Raw genomic sequence first — 14,091 nt, 5'->3', positions numbered from 1 at the left:
GTGCTTGCAGACTTGCCATTGGAGGAAAAACTTGCTAAGTAAGTTCTTTTTCTCTCCTGCTCTTTCTGATGATTCCATCCCTTTACTTGATTCTATGTTTTGTGACTTGAAATTTGATAAAACCTTGTAAGAAATTTTACTGACAACTGCAAAAAGTATGATCTTCGTTATCTAACAAAGCCTTGAATGCATCACCTTGCAGCATAACCAAAATACGTTTGATGTGCTAGGCAGGAGGAGTTATCACCATGAATCGCATGTTAGGGTTGTACGGAGCGTATACCTTAGGACAACACTCAATAAATGCATACTGCAGATCCCTGCCTATGTATGTTGCCATAATTCTTACCTAGTGGTATTGCTTTGTAACATGCTGTGTTATATTAGTAATGGTTTGACATAGTGTGTGATTTTGTGTTACCAATGCAGTCTCAAGAATTAGAATTATAGGCATTATCCAGGTTATTGTGTGCTTCTTCTATTTTAGTAATAGATCAAATGCGTATTAAACAGGATTTGATGTAATCAATGCTAGAATCTATGTGAAAAGCTCTTTTAGTTTATTAGTACTGCTCGGTTATGATGTTATTAGCCTATTAATGAGCTTTTCTTAATTAGCAAAGACAAAACCTGGAAAGGAATCCCAGGCAAAGGGATGACCCTGTATCACAGAATGAACACCTCTTTTACCTGAGCTCAGGTAAGGGTCATTTGAATCAACTATCGATACTACAGCTCTGAGGTCGGTTTCTCTGTTTTTTAATGGTAATAAGTCTGGGGCATGCCCTTCACTAAGAGTATTTCTTGTGGTAAGTAGGTGACAAATAGTACTAGAATACACCCAAAGAAACCTTTAAGAACTAGGTTACAGGTTAAGGTATTCTAAAAGTTATGTGGGCTGAAGTGAAGCTGATCTACATGACAGTTATAGACTTGAACAGTCCTGAATACAATAGGAAAGGACAGTGATTAAAGCAATGCAGCATAATGCAGTATTTCTTGGAACGTATATTAAATGTGGGATGGAATATAAATGGAAATGAGATGACTTCTGTACAGCTCACCTTAATTAAGTGATGTCCCCATGGAAATTAATTTGAGTATTTAAAGTAGGTATAAATATTGTCTGAACTTTCTCTCAGTGCCTAACCCAAACCCAGCTGTGCTCTCCTGTCTCTGTTACTTCTGAATGTTTACATTCTCCTACTCATCCAGCTGGCTGTCACATTCTATCTTGACAGTGTTTAACACAGAGTTACATTTTAGTATCTTTCCAGACATCTGCCAGCCAGCGCACATGTTCCAGTCTGACTAAAGGCTTTTGAATTTCTTGCTACTCAAGTGGATTCTACTGTTGTTTTACTAAATCAAGACCGTGAATTACCACGATTTTGCCTGCTCTGTGTAATCCCCCTGAGCAACGAAGGTCAGAGTGCTTGTTCTAATTATTTTTCTTGGAAAAAAACAAAACAAACAAAACCCCAGTATTCATGTGGATTTCATATAGCTGTGGCTTTGACAATTGATGATTTTTATTTCTTCTTGGGAGAATTGGTATTGTTAGTGGGAAAACTGTTCAATTCTGCAGTTTACAGAAGCCTAGGCTATCCTTTTTTTTCATTGTCATACTAATTATTTAATTTTAATACCTTTTTTTTCTTTAATTTGTTTGTTTGTTTTAATTACTGTTAATTGAGATACGAGTGCTATCATACTATGGTATGACTAGCCATTATAGGTGAAAACATATTGCCTGGTTGTAAGCTTACTGCAAAGGCTGATACACAGAGTGGAAAATTTGACAGTTAACTTTCTATCAGCCTTAGAGCATCTGTATCTGTCAGTCTCTCCATTCAGGAAGGAGATGTCTGCATACTCCATCCCTTTCTTGTTGCCTTTGGTCAGGAATTTATCTTGACTCCTGTTGGCAGGGCATTTTTTCTTGTTATAAGTTTTGTTGAGATCAGTGCATCTAAGAAAGGGTCAGCTTGAATGACCCTTCAGTTCATATGGTCATCTGTTTCTTTTCTTTCCTCCCAAGGGACAAGTGTGCTCTCACAAGTGAGATTCAGTTGTTTTAGTTGCAGTTGTTGTAGCTTTAGAAGTACATGCTAGAGACAACAACATAAAGATGTCTTGCATTTTTCACTATGTTTCTGATCACATCCACTTAGTGATTGCTTGAGGATGTTAAAAATGACTGGAAAATATTGTTTCTTGTTGTTTTTCAGAAACGAGTGAGCTACCAGTGAAATACAGTTTCCCATCCATGTGCTGTTGGAGGCCCTACTAAAAGAGCTCAGCTTTCTGACAAATTACATCTCAGTTCACAACACATTTCAGACAAGACATAACGCCTGTCTTGTAGGTGATGTCAAATTATACCTGCAGAAATAAAAGGATGAAAGTGACTGTACCAGGTATCATCTGACACTGGGTCCAGAGTTTGTACCTGTTCCTTATGCTTCTTCATAGTAATGCAAGGAAGATATTTAGGTCTCGGAATCACTTAGAAACACATCCAGAATTTGAGTCATCCTCTGCTAAGCTGATAAATTAAATCAAGGAGGGCTGATATATCCTCTAAAACAGGAGCTGTTTCTCATTGTGTTGGAATGCATTTTCTCAGGAGTGGTAATATGTTTTCTTTCTTTGCATGAAAGCTAATATTTTTTCTAAGTGTCTAAAAAGAACTTAGGCTTTTAAGTTGCTTAGGTCCTTCAGAAAATCTTGACCTTCAGTTATTTTGAAACTTTTTAAAGTAACAATCAACAAAAAAATATATATATTGATAGCAGATGTCAGATATCAGTTAGTTTGTTCTATCAGTTGTTGTCAAATCCAATCTAGAATGAAACTATTAGAAGGGGCAATCAAACTTAAATCCTCCTAGAGATGTCTGAGCCTGATGACCCTTAAGCGAATATGAACTGGCTGTTCTGCTGCCACTTGGGTTTCTGGGATGATGGTTCTATCATCTTGCTTATCTTACTATTCAGTTCCTGACAAACGCTCTGGCTAGCCCAGGGCAAAACCATATCTAAAACTGAGTGAAGATCCTGAACAATACCTTGATGTGTTTATATTACTGCTATTCTCATGTGCTCTCTCTGATTAATTCCTTGTTGTCATTTTATGATTGTTATTCCATTTCACATCATGTAGTACACTGGGAGTTTAGAAGTGAATGTTTACTCAAGATATCAGAAGTGAATTTTGGTGGTATGGCAGTAGAGGTTAAACCTTTGACCAGTCTAACATTACATATTGTTGCTGTGTGACAGATGGCAGCAGAGGAACACTGACAAAATGGCACCTGACATCCAGGAAGTGCATATAAAGTAAAAGTGCGTCATTCTTCTGTGAGTGTGGGGGGGAATGTCACCCACTGACCTTCATTGGTGCTTGCTGAACACTTGTGGGTGTGAGCACAGATAAGGTGATGTGTAGTGAACTTCAGTGGTGATAGTGACTGTGGGTTATGTGTGCTGGTGCAGATTTTGATGTGCACAGCATGCAACCTCATGTTCATAGCTGGCAAAAATGCTCCGATAATGATGGTGACCATGTTGACAAACAGCATTCTGTAGCTCAGAATTTGCTCTATCAGAGTTACTGTGCTCATTTTGCCTGTTGGAGTTTCCACAAAAATAAAAAGGAAGCATTACTTTTGGAGAAAATACACATGGCCTGTGACAACTTGTCTTCATTCAATGCGGTGTAAATGGGTTGGATGCTGGTGTGATACACCATCTGTACCATAACCTGTTCCCTCAGGTCCTGGGTGCCCTTCTTGAGGGCAGTCCATTGGACTGGGTAACATGCCAGGTGAAAGAAAGAAAAAAACTTATTTTGTACCATTGCTACAATGAGAAAGAAAGTAGCCAAGCAGAGAATGAAAGGAACGTAGCAGAGGAGCAGTGCAAAGCACAGAGATTGGGTGAGCATTTCCAAGCAGGCTGTGTGAAGAAGTTAAAAGATACAAGCCTCTCTGCAAAACAAATAAATAATATCCTTCATCTGTCAGGTGCCCTCTTCCTTTAGTAACAATGTCTCTGAGCTGAGGGGTTTTTGCTGTGGGGGCAGAGGGAGGAGGAGTGATGGTGAAGAACTCAATTAAAATATATATTTATTTTAATTATGTTTGCGGATGCATTCACCAGCTGTGGGGCTGCTCCGCACTGAGGGGCGGGCGGCAACGGGACCCACAGGTGAGCGCGGGCTGGTGCCTCAGCTGGGAAGGGCGGGAACGCTGAGGGGGGAGAGAAAGAGGCGGGAAGAACAGCGGCGGGAAGCGACTGAGGCGTTCTGGGTTCTGATTGGTTGGCGCTTAGGGACAGCTATAAAAGGTGCCCGCGCGGGCAGGTGCGTGAGGCGTTCTCCTCAGAGTGTGGGAAGGCGCTGGGTGCTGTGAGGGACAGGCGGCGGAGGAGGAGGCACGGGCGGCAAGCGGTCTACAGAGCCGAGGTGAGGCGGGGCTGGGAGGCAGCGGGGTCGGGGCCGGGCCGAGGTGGGTCGGGGCCGGGCCGAGGTGGGTCGGGGCCGGGACTGCGGCAGCCGCCGCTACCGCTGCCGCGTGGGCTCCGAAGGAGGGCAGCCGGAGCCAGAGCAGCTACGCGGGCTCCGATGTCGGGCGGCCTGGGCTGGAGCTGCCCCGAGGGCTCCTATGGCCGGTGAGTGGAAGGAGCTGGGTCCGGGGCCGTCTCATGGGCTCTGATGGCGGGTGGGCGGACGGAGCCGGGGCTGGGGCGTCTGGGCGGGCTCCGAGGGAGCGACCTCTGAAAGCACTTGAAGAGGAAGGACGGAGGAACGGATACTTCGAAGCAACAGTGAGCAGCAATAATAAAGCAATATCAACTGCTATTGCCGTGTTGAAACAAACTTTTTTTTTTTTTTTTTTTTTTTTTTCGTCCTAAGTAATGAGGTGGTAGGAATAGGGGAGGACATGAGACATACAGTGGTGATGAAAAGAAGCACTAAAGTGGTGATCGTGGGTATAAGAAGATAAATGTGTTTAAAAAGCTCTAAAGGAGGGAGAGGGTGGATGCTCAGAGAAAACTTGATGCTTGAATGTCAAATTTTGTATACTACTTTAAGACAACCCATGGTAATAGATGCAACAAGCGATAAATCTTCCTTGTAATTTCATGCTGGTATGTTATTATGAACTACTAAATGAGAAATAAGGTGAATTTGTGTGAATGTGAATCTCAAATCAACCAGACAAGGAGAGAAACATGAGACCTCTGACTGGAAAAGGGCCACTATCACAATTCAGAAGAGCCAAGATGGCACAGTGATTGAGTTGACATAGCACAGAACAATTCCTGTATTCAGGTTTGCTGTCCTTCCAATAAAAACAGTGCAAGGGGGGGATGCGAAGCCTTCCTTAGCTGGATGGTCACATGCCGAATTCCGTTGCTTTGTCAGTCTCCGCATGACTAATGGTGACCCTGCTAAAGTTTCAGGAGCTGCTGGAGAAGAAAGAAGAGGTGGTGAGGGAGACCTGGAGGCAGGAGCGAGCAAGAAGAGGAAGCCGAAGCGTGCAGATGCAGGGGGGAAAGAGAAAGGCATTCTGGGCAAAGCACCTCCCTGTTAGCAGGGGCATAGTCACATTTGAATTGAACGTTGCCGGCGCCATAGGTGTCCAGGCCGGCTTTGTGCTGGGCGACCTCCCTGTAATCAGGGCTCCGGTCTTTTGCTGTAGTTGGCCTTTTGCCTTGCTGCTCCTTGGCTGCCTGGGGAGCGTGGCCCCCTGTAACGGAGGGCGAGAGCCACCTCTCCGCACCTGAGTGGGAAACGGAGCCCGCCGGACCCCGCGGCAACCCTGTAATCAGGGTAGTGCCGCTTCCCTGCCCCCTCTTCCTCCCGTTGCCCCTCGGCATCGTTGCCTGGAGGTGGCCCGTCAATGCGACGGCCCCGTACTCGGGGTGTGCGTCAGGGCGTTTGGCCCTTGTCTATAGCTGGGAAGCCCCTTGGCACGTTGAGGTCCGTGGCCTCCGTGCAGCCTAGAAAAAGGTCACAGGCTCTTGTGTGTTGCTCGTGGTTGCGGGTTTATTCCCAGTAGTCGGCTGCACCGTGTTGTCCTTCCTTTCTGGAAAGTCATGTGTGTGTGTGTGTTCCTTTCCCTTTCCCTTGACTGTGTTTGCAGAGTGACTGAGCGAGTGAGCTTTCCCTTTAGGCCCCCACAAAGATGGCTGCAGCTTAGCTTTGACTTCCTAGGGGGGAACGGAGGACTTTGGTGCATGCCACAAAAGGGGTGTTCCCTCTTAGTCCCACGAGCGCAGCGAGTGTCCTGTCTTCCTCCCTTTTACTTAGTACAGATCAGAGCCACACGGTAGTTCAGTGGCTGAGGCTGCCCTGTAGCCAGGGGCTTGAGCCTGTCCTTGTGTGAGTCCCCAAGCCACGAAGCCCTGACCCCCAAGTGGCCCGCCCGCCTGTAATACAGGTGTGGGAGGCTGCGGCGTTGCAGCCGGCTGCNAGAGATGGAAGAGAGGAAGTAAAGGAATGAGGAGGAAGAAGAGAAGCAGAGTGTCTCTCCCTCAATTTGAGATGGTAAAGGTCGATTTCTGGGCAAACAGCACCCCCTGTTAGCAGGTGCATAGTACCCATGAACCTTTGGAACGGTTGCCGGCGCCATAGGGCGTGTCCTAGGCCGGCTTCTGTGCTGGGCGACCTTCCTGTAATCAGGGCCGGTCTTTTGCTGTAGTTGGCCTTTTGCCTTGCTCGCTCCTTGCTGTCCTTCACTGGGGAGCGTGGCCCCCTGTAACGGAGGCGCGAGAGCCACCTCTCCGCACCTGAGTGGGAAACGGAAGCGCCGCCGGACCCCTGAGCTGGCAACCCTGTAATCAGGGTAAGTGCGCTCCCTGCCCCCTCTTCCTCCCGTTGCCCCTCGGGCATCGTTGCCTGGAGGTGGCCCGTCAATGCGACGGCCCCGATACTGCGGGGTGTGCGTTCAGGGCGTTGGCCCTTTGTCTATTAGCTTGGGACAAGCCCTTTGGCACGTTGAGGTCCGCGTGGCCTCTTCCGTAGCGGCCTAGAAAAATAGGGTCACAGGCTCTTGTGTGTTGCTCGTGGTTGGGGGTTTATTCCCAGTAGTCGGCTGCACCGTGTTGTCTTCCTTTCTGGAAGTCATGTGTGTGTGTGTGTTCCTGTTGCCCTTTCCTTGGACTTGTGTTTGCAGAGTACGACGAGCGAGTGAGTCGCTTATCCCTTTAGTGCCCCCACAAGATGGCTTGGCAGCCTTTAGCTGTTGACTTCCTAGGGACGGGAACGGTAGGACTTTGGTGCATGCCACAAAAGGCGGTGTTTCCCTCTTAGTTCCGGGTAGACTCGTTGAAAAGATCCCTGAAAGGTAGGGTAAGGCGGCGAAGTGATGCCAAAATGTTCTTCTCCCTTTTTACATAGGTACAGATCAGAGCCACCACCGGTCTAGTATTTCATGTGGCTGAGTGCTGCCTCTTGTAGCCAGTTTGGGCTTTTGAGAGCGTCTCGCTGTAGCCTTGTGAATGTGAGTCCCGAAGTGGACCACGCACCCAATGCCCTGACCCACATGAGTGGCTCGTCGAATCCTCTTCTCGTCCTCTGCTGATCAGGGTTGTCGGGGAAAAAGGCCGGGGCGTTTGCAGTTAAGCTCCGCCTGCTGCTTTAGATACTGTATCCTTGTTGGTGAGGAGATGGAACCCCTCCCAGTGTCCCAGTCAGAGGGTGGCAGGTATGAGGTTGCTGCCTTTTGGTGCAGTGGTGTGTCACCTCTCTTGCCGGATGGGTCGAGTTATATGCTCTCCCTCGTCAGGTGCTAAAAGACGTTATATATGGACGGTGAGTAGTTGATTTTGGAGTTTTGTGACTTCTGGCTGGCGTTCCTGGACGCGGGGGCTGCACGATGGTGTGTCGGGTGCTGCCCTTGTAGCTCAGCATTGTGTCCTGGTTGGGAGACTGACTGGTCCGTTTCCACGAGGAGTTACATTATTAGCCTGATGTTGATTGATAGTGTAGATTACATCAAGCGCTAAGTGCATGTGGCAAGGGTCCTGTATGGGTCATTAATGAGAGGGCTGTGTGTGTCCTGGTGTTGTGTTTGAAGAATAATAGAAGCTATCTAGAGAGACGCGCCTGTACTTCGGCCTAAGGTGAATGGCGGTGCCAAAGACAGATGGCCCACCGGGCGTGTGTGTGTACACAGAGGGCACGCAGGTTGGGACTGCGAAGGATTGTTGCAAGAGGAATCGGGTGTGGGAGCCGGAGTCCGCCCCCTCACCTGGAAAATAATCGCTGGGATTCTGACTGCCGCTTGTGCTTATGTGTCCTGAAATTCTGCCCCTGCCTGCCTGCTAGCCCTTCGAGAGTTGTTAGTTTGCCTCGCCGCCTGGAGAAGGGGGAAAAAAAACATGGCTCTGTTGGCTCCAGGGTTGGTGCTCGTCACCCGCGCTGTGTTAATGTCAGGGTCTGCTGGGTTTTGTGGGAGCTCGTGCTCAGTGGAACTCTTGCTGGACAATTCCTTGGTGTTAACCGGTTGACCACCCCTATTTAGCGCTTGGAATGTGTGATGTGTGGGCCGGGACTGGGAGAGAAGGAGCCTCCCTCGGCCGTAGAGGATGGGCTGCCCTGTAATTCAGAGGCGAGCGAGTGCCCCGTAGTCCCGGGCCCTTTGCAATGGAGCAGTGGGCTGGGGGTCCCCTGTAAGCAGGGGAGCAGACTCCTTCGGCTGCGTGCTTTTTGTGTGTGCCAGCTCCATTTGCCCAGTCTGCCCCGCCTCCGTGATCCCCTGCGGCACCGGCTGGAGCCTTTTGCAGCGTGCCAGTGAGGTGAGAAAGCAGCTCTAATGAGTTTTGGCTGATTGCGGACTGGATAGGGAACGTGTGGGATGGCACGGAACTTTCCCCCTTGAGCTGGGCAGTCTGTGTGCCGCGTTTCTTTGGTACTTTGGGTTTCCCGTGTCCTTCGAGTGGTGGGTTGCTGCTGCTCGGGTCTAATGTGTCGTGCCACATATTTCAGGATCTGCTGCCGGAGAAAGAAGACGCGGTTTGAGGAGGAATAGGAAGAAGAGGAAGAAGAGGAGGAAGAGGAAGAAGAGGAGGAAGAGGAAGAAGAGGAGGAAGAAGAAGAAGAGGAGGAAGAGGAAGAAGAGGAAGAAGAGGAGGAAGAAGAAGAAGAGGAGGAAGAGGAAGAAGAGGAGGAAGAAGAGGAAGCCGAAGCGTGCAGACGCGGGGGGGAGGGAGAAAGGCACTCTGGGCAAAGCACCTTCCCGTTAGCGGGGGCATAGTCACATTTGAGTCGAGCGTTGCCGGCGCCATAGGTGTCCAGGCCGGCTTTGTGCTGGGCGACCTCCCTGTAAGCAGGGCTCGGGTCTTTTGCTGTAGTTGGCCTTTTGCCTTGCTGCTCCTTGGCTGCCTGGGGAGCGTGGCCCCCTGTAACGGAGGGCGAGAGCCACCTCTCCGCACCTGAGTGGGAAACGGAGCCCGCCGGACCCCGCGGCCTCCCTGTAATCAGGGTAGTGCCGCTTCCCTGCCCCTCTTCCTCCCGTTGCCCCTCGGCATCGTTGCCTGGAGGTGGCCCGTCAATGCGACGGCCCCGTACTCGGGGTGTGCGTCAGGGCGTTTGGCCCTTGTCTATAGCTGGGAAGCCCCTTGGCACGTTGAGGTCCGTGGCCTCCGTGCAGCCCTGGGACAGGTCACAGGCTCTTGTGTGTTGCTCGTGGTTGCGGGTTTATTCCCAGTAGTCGGCTGCACCGTGTTGTTCTTCCTTTCTGGAAAGTCATGTGTGTGTGTGTGTTCCTTTCCCTTTCCTTGACTGTGTTTGCAGAGTGACTGAGCGAGTGAGCTTTCCCTTTAGGCCCCCACAAAGATGGCTGCAGCTTAGCTTTGACTTCCTAGGGGGAACGGAGGACTTTGGTGCATGCCTCAAAAGGGGTATTCCCTCTTAGTCCCACGAGCGCAGCGATTGTCCTGTCTCCCTCCCTTTTACTTAGTACAGATCAGAGCCACACGGTAGTTCAGTGGCTGAGGCTGCCCTGTAGCCAGGGCTTGAGCCTGTCCTTGTGTGAGTCCCAAGCCACGAAGCCCCTGACCCCCAAGTGGCCCGCCCCGCCTGTAATCAGGTGTGGGGAGGCTGCGGCGTTGCAGCCGGCTGCTTTAGCCATCCAGTTGGTGGGGATGACCCCTCCCTGTCCCGTCAGAGGGTGCAGGTTGAGGTGCTGTTTGTGTGTGAGGTGACCTCCCCGCTCGGTGGGTCGAGGTTGGTCCCTGTGCTCCTAAAGACGTGGTGATGTTGTGATGTTGTGCTGCCGGGCGGGCCCGCCTGTAGCTCAGGCGTTGGTGGGAGCTGCGTGCTCCACGGGGCTTCCTGATGATGCTGAGGTGTGGGCGCCGTCCTGTAGGCAGGGTGTGCGTGCCCCCTGTGCTTGGTGAGCTGCATTCTGAGAGACCCCCGTACTCGGGCGGGAATGCGGCCCGGCCTTTCAGAGGCACGGGGCTGCGAGATGTGGGTTGGGCTCGCGCCCTCCTGGAATAATTGGGTCTGGGATCCCGACTGCGGTCTTTGGCCGTTTTGCCCCGCTGCCTGGCTTCCGAGAGTTGTTCCCGCCGCTGGGGGGAAAACCAGGCTCTGTGGCTCCAGGGGTGTCGTCCACCCGCCTGTAATCAGGCTCTGGGTGTGTGAGCGCTAGTGCTCTGCTGGCAGCCTGTGTAGGTTGACCGCCCCGTTAGTGGGGTGCCGGACTGGGAGAGAAGGAGCCTCCCTCGGCCGTAGGGATGGGGGCTGCCCTGTAATTCAGGGAGCGAGCGTGCCCCGTAGTCCCGGGCCCTTTGCAATGGAGGCAGTGGCTGGGGGTCCCCTGTAAGCAGGGAAGCTGACTCTTTGGCCGCTGCTTTTTGTGTGCCCAGCTCCATTTGCCCAGTCTGCCCGCCTCCGTGATCCCCTGCGGCACCGGCTGGAGCCTTTGCAGCGTGCCAGTGAGGTGAGAAAAGCAGCTCTAAGTAGTTTTGGCTGGAACGGACTGGGGAGGGGTGCGATGCACGGACTTTCCCCCTTGGCTGGGCAGTCTTGTGCCGCGTTTCTTTGGTACTTTGGGTTTCCCCGCTTCCTTCAGGTGGTGGGTTTGCTGCTGCTCGGGTCTAATGGTGTCGTGCCACATATTTCAGGATCTGCTGCCGGAGAAAGAAGACGCGGTTTGAGGAGGAATAGGAAGAAGAGGAGGAAGAGGAGGAAGAGGAAGAAGAGGAAGGAGAGGAAGAAGAGGAGGAAGAAGAAGAAGAGGAGGAAGAGGAAGAAGAGGAAGAAGAGGAGGAAGAAGAAGAAGAGGAGGAAGAGGAAGAAGAGGAGGAAGAAGAGGAAGCAGAAGCCTGCAAATGCAGGGGGGAAAGAGAAAGGCATTCTGGGCAAAGCACCTCCCTGTTAGCAGGGGCATAGTCACATTTGAATTGAACGTTGCCGGCGCCATAGGTGTCCAGGCCGGCTTTGTGCTGGGCGACCTCCCTGTAATCAGGGCTCCGGTCTTTTGCTGTAGTTGGCCTTTTGCCTTGCTGCTCCTTGGCTGCCTGGGGAGCGTGGCCCCCTGTAACGGAGGGCGAGAGCCACCTCTCCGCACCTGAGTGGGAAATGGAGCCCGCTGGACCCCGCGGCAACCCTGTAATCAGGGTAGTGCCGCTTCCCTGCCCCTCTTCCTCCCGTTGCCCCTCGGCATCGTTGCCTGGAGGTGGCCCGTCAATGCGACGGCCCCGTACTCGGGGTGTGCGTCAGGGCGTTTGGCCCTTGTCTATAGCTGGGAAGCCCCTTGGCACGTTGAGGTCCGTGGCCTCCGTGCAGCCTAGAAAAAGGTCACAGGCTCTTGTGTGTTGCTCGTGGTTGCGGGTTTATTCCCAGTAGTCGGCTGCACCGTGTTGTTCTTCCTTTCTGGAAAGTCATGTGTGTGTGTGTGTTCCCCTCCCTTTCCTTGACTGTGTTTGCAGAGTGACTGAGCGAGTGAGCTTTCCCTTTAGGCCCCCACAAAGATGGCTGCAGCTTAGCTTTGACTTCCTAGGGGGGAACGGAGGACTTTGGTGCATGCCACAAAAGGGGTGTTCCCTCTTAGTCCCACGAGCGCAGCGAGTGTCCTGTCTTCCTCCCTTTTACTTAGTACAGATCAGAGCCACATGGTAGTTCAGTGTCTGAGGCCGCCCTGTAGCCAGGGCTCGGGCCTGTCCTAGTGTGAGTCCCAAGCCACGAAGCCCCCTGTCCCCCAAGCGGCCCGCCCCGCCTGTAATCAGGTGTGGGGAGGCTGCGGCGTTGCAGCCCGGCTGCTTTAGTCGTCCAGCTGGTGGGATGACCCCTCCCTGTCCCGTCAGAGGGTGCAGGTTGAGGTTTCTGCTTTTGTGCGGTGTGACCTCCCCGCTCGGTGGGTCGAGGTTTTGTTCCCTGTGGTGCTAAAGACGTGGTGATGTTGTGATGTTGTGCTGCCGGGCGGGCCCGCCTGTAGCTCAGGCGTTGGTGGGAGCTGCGTGCTCCACGGGGCTTCTTGATGATGGTGAGGTGTGGGGCGCCGTCCTGTAGGCAGGGCTGTGCGTGCCCCCTGTGCTTGGTGAGATGCTTTCTGAGAGACCCCCTGTACTCAGGCGGGAATGTGGCCCCGGCCTTTCAGAGGCACGGGGCTGCGAGATGTGGGGTTGGGCTTGCGCCCTCCCTGGAATAATCGGGTCTGGGATTCTGACTGCGGTCTTTGGCCGTTTTGCCCCGCTGCCTGGCTTCCGAGAGTTGTTCCCGCCGCTGGGGGGAAAACCGGGCTCTGTGGCTCCAGGGGTGTCGTCCACCCGCCTGTAATCAGGCTCTGGGTGTGTGAGCGCTAGTGCTCTGCTGGCAGCCTGTGTAGGTTGACCGCCCCGTTAGCGGGGTGCCGGGACTGGACTGGGAGAGAAGGAGCCTCCCTCGGCCGTAGGGATGGGGGCTGCCCTGTAATTCAGGGAGCGAGCGTGCCCCGTAGTCCCGGGCCCTTTGCAATGGAGGCAGTGGCTGGGGGTCCCCTGTAAGCAGGGAAGCAGACTCCTTCGGCTGCTGCTTTTTGTGTGCCCAGCTCCATTTGCCCAGTCTGCCCGCCTCTGTGATCCCCCGCAGCACCGACTGGAAGACCACCGTGAGTCAGAGAGGTGAGAAGTGTTGCTCAAAGCAGTTTTTGCCATCATGAATTTGGAGTTGTGTTTGTAAGTCCTTCCTTATCCAGGTGGTCAGGTGTTGAGTTCCTTTGCTATGTCGAGTTTCCCTTTTCCTTCAGGTGGGAGGGCTTGGTGCTCCGCATGACTAATGGTGTCCCTGCTAATGTTTCAGGAGCTGCTGCAGAAGAAAGAAGAGGCACAGGGACCTGGAGGCAGGAGAGAGCAAGAAGTTATTGCTGTTAACTGTCAATTTGTTTGTAGTAAACTCAGTTGTCATGTGTGTTTTGCTTGTTAGCTCCTTATTGTTGCCATGGTCCTTTGAGAATAAAATTTGTTTGCTTGGTTTTTATAATGATATCTGCCTTTAATCTCTTGCCTTCTTTGAATTTTGGTATTACATTCCATAGCTGTTTGCATGAAGCTGCTTCTTAGTGGTTGGATTGCCAGCTGCCATTTGTTTCTTTCCTCCATGCATAGGTAAGATCCTTTTTTGTCAGCTGCAGGTTTTGGTGGCCTTTATTTGGGGTGTAGTGGTTACTGATACGGCCCAGCTCTTCCCATAATCTGCCCTCGTTCTCTGTCAAGCTGGCTCTGATTAAGGTTTTCTGCCAGTTAAGTTGCCTCACTTTCAGGAACGCTTTTGCTGAGTTCTTCTTCCATTGCACTTTTTCAGTGTTCTGCCAAATGCTTGACATTTTTTTTTGAGTTTATGGGATGAATGGGATGTGCTCAGGGGTGGTTATGTGCCTGATTCCCCACCAATTCTTAATGTGGTTCTCCCTGCTGGTGCTTCATTGGTTCTTTTCCTTTGAATGTTATCTTATTGCAGATTTTGCAGCTATGTGGCCCTAATCAATGTGGCTGGTGATTTTTCTTCTCTGAAGTGTTGCGGTTTAATTTAATTTAATTATTGGTGACCTGGAGGAGGGCACTGAGCGCACCGTCGGTAATTTTTCCGATGACAACA

The 14,091-nt window shown here is 51.5% G+C and overlaps 2 long non-coding RNA genes across 3 annotated transcripts; both read left to right on the top strand.

Annotated features, from left to right (window-relative positions):
* On the top strand, positions 1–6,251 carry LOC107307924. 2 transcript variants are annotated; one of them, XR_001552556.2, is made up of 4 exons: positions 1–38; positions 619–700; positions 2,232–4,467; positions 5,463–6,251. It is a non-coding gene; the product is annotated as an uncharacterized LOC107307924 (long non-coding RNA). The 2 variants fall into 2 exon arrangements; XR_004305898.1 differs by lacking the exons at positions 1–38; positions 619–700 and adding an exon at positions 1,303–1,426.
* Positions 6,252–12,883: 6,632 nt separating this feature from the next.
* On the top strand, positions 12,884–13,479 carry LOC107307926. Its single transcript, XR_001552557.2, has 2 exons — positions 12,884–13,118; positions 13,297–13,479. It is a non-coding gene; the product is annotated as an uncharacterized LOC107307926 (long non-coding RNA).
* Positions 13,480–14,091: the final 612 nt, after the last annotated feature.

Source organism: Coturnix japonica, unplaced genomic scaffold, assembly GCF_001577835.2.
Source record: "Coturnix japonica isolate 7356 unplaced genomic scaffold, Coturnix japonica 2.1 chrUnrandom2517, whole genome shotgun sequence".
Lineage (NCBI taxonomy): Eukaryota > Metazoa > Chordata > Aves > Galliformes > Phasianidae > Coturnix > Coturnix japonica.
This window is presented reverse-complemented; position numbering and strand designations above follow the sequence as displayed.